Raw genomic sequence first — 6,000 nt, forward strand, 5'->3', positions numbered from 1 at the left:
GCTGAGTGGGGCATTAAACAAAAACAAACAAAACAAAATAAAATAAATCGGGACTAGCAAACATCACCCTGAGTCAAGATCCGAGGCCAAGAGGTAACAGTCCATGAGCATACAGGGCTGGAACAGACAATTGTCCTGAACTTGGTGAGAATACGACATTCAAAATGTTCCACAGGTGAAATGACAGCTGGTTTAAAATGTCAAAGAATGGAATGATTTCTCTGATTTGATATCTAACTACCTTTGGTAAAGGCTACATCTGGAGTATTGATGATTGCGGGAAAAGCTATACTTCCGTAAAAGCCGAGTGTCATCGTCAGTGTGAGGCTATACACAAAACAAGGTTCGATAGGCTTATTCGGGCTGAATTAAATGCCAGAGAATAACAGTCTCGGTTATGTGTCATCACAGCAGCTAAGGTGAGAAGTACATCAATGGATCACTGAAAATCAGAGATGGCACCATTTGGTCTCGTGATCACAAAGCATAAGCGTGTCCTGCTCTCGTTTCATAACAATGATTTTGTAAGGAAAGTAAGGTTTTTTGTTGCCTTAACTTAAGCAATATCCCTTGTTTCTTCTTAGTATTAATTTGCACGCATGCACATACAAAGAACAAAAACCTACATAGACATATATGTAAAACTATTCAAAAATTCTTAGATGGATAATACTGTGCGATAGAAGCCAACATTACAACTTGTACCGGTAAGTACTTTTGACAGTGTCATATGTATTTACTGACGGAATATGGTTCAATAAATTTGGTGCACACAAATATTGTGATTGTTAGCCCCATTTTAGAATGTACATTTCCACATTATGGAGTAGACTAGAAGACATTAAGCATTTTGTGATAATATTGACCATTCAATATAGTTTTGATAATTCCTATTGTACATTCTGTGGAATAAAATATATTTTGCAACTAGCATCTATTGAATTATAATTCGCGGCTGTGGAGAGGAGGGTTGCCTTGTGTTTAAAGCATTCGCTTGTCACATATATTGTCCGAGTTCCATTCCCAATATTGAATTTGTGAAACAGTGTTCATGTGACCTTAAAGGTGCCATTAAATTCCAAATGTCAATGCCAGAGAATTACAAATCTTGAATATCTCCCGAAACAGATGCTATTGAGCGTACAAGACAAAATAAGGTAAACGGTTTTACGAATGGATCACTGAAAATCAGTGCTGACACCTGGGCCCACTTGCACAAAACGATCTTAGCGCTAAGATAATTGTAAGCCTGTGTTAAAGTATGGGAGTTACGATAATCTTAGCACTAAGATCGCTTTGTGCAATGGGGGCCCAGGTGCTAGTGAAAAGGGTAAGCATGTTCTGCTCTACAGGTAGCAAAGTGGCTTCAGTGATTATTCCATAACTCTTTTGGTTTCGTATTCTGCCTTAATGCCACACAGATATAGGAACAAAATAGTATCATGTATCACACGGTATGTGAATTTCTTGTCTCAGCTCCCATCAGGATGTAATTGTGTATTTTACGAGCGCTTCTATCGATATTATTTTGAAGCATTTGGTTGTAAATAAGAAATGGAATGTTTAATTTACAAATATTTAAGAGTATAACCAGGCATTCTTCATGCTGTTAAACTGCCATTACACCGCTAGGACATACGTGTAACAGCTCATCACTAAACTTCCAAACTTACAGGACTATATTTAATTAAACTGTACTGAGATAATTATCAAATGTGGAAGTTGGAGTAAGAGGTAAATATGGAGTAAGAGATTTTTCAAATGATGCGGTACAGACTGCCTCCTTGGTCTAGTGGACAGAGTGTGTGTCCGGAGAGGGCACGGTCGTTGGTTCGATCCCCGGCCTCGTAAATAATGGTACTTGTTGTTACCCTTACTGACGGTAAAACAAGGACTAAGGGGCTAAAACAAGGACACCTCGGCTCGGAGTCAGTATCACGCGTTGGAGTGTGGTATCCATGTTAACACTGCTTGTGGGCAAGCACTATGATCTCGCAATTAGTCCGGACAAGTACACAGACAGACAGACAGAAAGACAGACAGACACAGACACAGACACAGACACCCACACAGACACACACACACACACACAGACACACACACACACAGGTCTCAGACACCTCCCAATTACGATCAGTGGTACGTCAGCACTCAGCAAATGTAATGTTAAAACGGTTTGAACTCACCTACCACCTTTTTACCGAAGCACACATTCAACAGAGAAAAAGATCAGAGCATCCTTTGATTCAACATCAAGTGACAAGAAAGAAGAATTCGTTCAGTGTAACCGGAACATATGAATAAAAATAATTCTGGAGATCTGGTTTCTGTCATCCTTGAAACTATTCATATCTCGATGAGTATCATCCAGGAAGAAAATTCCTCGTCTTGTGTTTGATTTCGCCTTTGAACAGAACCACGTGACCATAGACAGCCATTGTTGATCAAAGGGTTTCTCTTTATTTTTGACCCATTTCTGAAGTGTGGAAATATCCTAATGTTTGTTTTCGAACAGGAAGTACATGTTTCTTCACCGCTTGTGTAACAGTGTTAAGCATGTATCAGAGCCGGTTTCTTTGACTTGATTTAAGTATTTAAACCAGATACTACCAGCGGCGTGAAACCATACTCACTCACTCACTCACTCACATTTTAATAGAATCAGTTGGGAATCTGGGTTAGGTCTCAAATAAGGAATGCTTGTTGTAATGTGAGTGAGTGAGTATGGTTTTACGCCGCTTTAAGCAATATTCCAGCATTATCACGGCGGGGGACACCCGAAATGGGCTTCAAACATTGTACCCATGTCGGGAATCGAACCTGGGTCTTCAGCGTGACGGGCGAACGCTTTAACCACTAGGCTACCCGACCGCCCCCTTGTTGTAATGAATCGGGTGGTCAGGTTCTGTGACTTGGCTGGCATTTTGTGCTTCATGGTCTCACAGTTGCGAGGCATTGCTAGTCATTTACAGTCTGTGAACTCAATAACACAAACGAAGGCATAGGTGACAAGACGAATAAAACAGAGAACAAAACTGGATGAGAACCCACGATCACTGGATCCAGCTGCTCAGGGACAACTCAGCAAAGCCAATATGCAACATCTTACATTTGACAACTCCGAACTATCATGGTCTCCCAACAAGGTAATTCCTATCACACATAGCATCTTACATTTGACAACTCCGAACAAGCATGGTCTCCAAACAAGGTAATTCCTATCATACATAGCATCTTACATTTGACATCTCCGAACAAGCATGGTCTCAAAACAAGGTAATTCCTATCATACATAGCATCTTACATTTGACAGCTCCGAACAAGCTTGGTCTCCCAACAAGGTAATTCCTATCACACATAGCATCAATGACAATGTGTGTGCCAGGTACCAGACCTTGCAGTCAAGTTCTTCTCTGGCCTGTCCGCTACCACCATGTCCTGTTCTCAGTGAAACAGGAAGACCTGTGTCCTGGCATGGCTGTCAGTGATCTATTCCTATCATTATCACCACTAGTGTATCCTTTCAAGTTCTTCTCTGGTCTGTCTACTACCACCACGCCCTGTTCTCAGTGAAACAGGAAGACCTGTGTCCTGGCATGGCTGTCAGTGATCTATTCCTATCATTATCACCACTAGTGTATCCTTTCAAGTTCTTCTCTGGTCTGTCTACTACCACCACGCCCTGTTCTCAGTGAAACAGGAAGACCTGTGTCCTGGCTGGCATGGCTGTCAGTGATCTATTCCTATCATTATCACCACTAGTGTATCCTTTCAAGTTCTTCTCTGGTCTGTCTACTACCACCACGCCCTGTTCTCAGTGAAACAGGAAGACCTGTGTCCTGGCTGGCATGGCTGTCAGTGATCTATTCCTATCATTATCACCACTAGTGTATCCTTTCAAGTTCTTCTCTGGTCTGTCCGCTATCACCATGCCCTGTTCTCAGTGAAACAGGAAGACCTGTGTCCTGGCATGGCTGTCAGTGATCTATTCCTATCATTATCACCACTAGTGTATCCTTTCAAGTTCTTCTCTGGTCTGTCCGCTACCACCACGCCCTGTTCTCAGTGAAACAGGAAGACCTGTGTCCTGGCTGGCATGGCTGTCAGTGATCTATGCCTATCTTTATCACCACTAATGTATCCTTTACGTCCAATGGAATCTGTCTCTTTGTAGGATGTCTGGCGTCGACGTCTTATATATTCACAATTTCAAAATAATTAATTTCATTATTACGTATATCAGTAGATAGGAATCTGTAGTCGACATCTTACATCGAACCTGTCCCTTTTCAATGGGGATCATTTACATTTGTCCAGTGTTTGTACTGAGATGGTAATATGGTGTGTTTGAGAACTCGTGAGTACCTGCCGTTTACCGGTGGCATTTCCGATCACTTGAATTTGGTACTATTTATTTCAAAGGCAGCCTCCGGGTGCAAACCGCCAATATAGCTTCGATACTCACGCCATCAAAAATGACTTCAGAGAGAAGTATTTCCTGAAAGTACTTTTATCTTTTATGCTCCAGAGTTCTCAGTATGAATAACCCAAGGCTTGGACATTTCTTTCGAAAAAATAATTGGTGGTGGAAAGTGCCGTGATAACTTTCAATAGCCACGGCGTCATAACAGTTGGCTCGTTATGTGGCAGCCTGACGAAAATAGAATGTGGCATTACTTTGAAAAAATAGGACAATGCCTAAATACGACAACTTTCAGAAGGCATTTTGTCATCTGTTAGATTAATGTCTCAGTCCAGAATGCCGTTCAACACAGCGATCTTAGTCCTACAACGACCCAAGCGTATGGTTAAGTAGGCGAGTTTGATTGTGTTTGTGGTGTCCTGGGAACCCTTTCACAGAGCAATCGCAGTGCTAAGATTGTCGTAACTCTCGTACTTTAACATAGAATTACGAAAGTCGCAGTGCTAAGATTGTCGTAACTCTCGTACTTTAACGTAGACTTACGAAAGTCGCAGTGCTAAGATTGTCGTAACTCTCGTACTTTAACGTAGACTTACGAAAGGCGCAGTGCTAAGATATGGTCGTAACTCCCGTTGTTTAACATAGACTTACGACAGGTACAGTACTAAGATGATCGAAACTAGCATCCTTTAACATAGACTTATGACTGGCGTAGTGCTTGGATTTCTTTCTGGAACAGGGCCCTGGGCCCGATCTTAGCACTGATGCTGTCGTAAGGTCAATGTTAACATATGGGACTTACCTACGTCTTAGTGCTTTGATCGCTTTAAATAATAACAATTATATAAGGTACCGTAAGTCACAATTTGTACCATGCAGGTAGCAGATGTACCGTAAGTCACAACTGGTACCATGCAGGTAGCAGAGGTACCGTAGGTCACAACTGGTACCATACAGAAAGCAGAGGCACCGTAAGTCACAAATGGTACAATGCAGGCAGCAGAGGTACCGTAAGTCACAACTGGTACCATGCAGGTAGCAGAGGCACCGTAAGTCACAACTGGTACAATGCAGGCAGCAGAGGCACTGTAAGTCACAACTGGTTCCATGCAGGTAGCAGAGGTACCGTAAGTCACAACTGGTACCATGCAGGTAGCAGAGGTACCGTAAGTCACAACTGGTTCCATGCAGGTAGCAGAGGTACCGTAAGTCACAACTGGTACAATGCAGGCAGCAGAGGCACCGTAAGTCACAACTGGTACAATGCAGGCAGCAGAGGTACCGTAAGTCACAACTGGTACCATGCAGGTAGCAGAGGCACCGTAAGTCACAACTGGTACAATGCAGGCAGCAGAGGCACTGTAAGTCACAACTGGTACCATACAGGTAGCAGAGGCACCGTAAGTCACAACTGGTTCCATACAGGTAGCAGAGGCACCGTCAGTCACAACTGGTTCCATACAGGTAGCAGAGGTACCGTAAGTCACATCTGGTACCATGTAGGTAGCAGAGGTACCGTAAGTCACATCTGGTACCATGCAGGTAGCAGAGGTACCGTAAGTCACAACTGGTTCCAT

The sequence above is a fragment of the Haliotis cracherodii genome, unplaced genomic scaffold (genome assembly GCF_022045235.1).
Source record: "Haliotis cracherodii isolate W230 unplaced genomic scaffold, xgHalCrac1.p SCAF_21, whole genome shotgun sequence".
NCBI lineage: Eukaryota > Metazoa > Mollusca > Gastropoda > Lepetellida > Haliotidae > Haliotis > Haliotis cracherodii.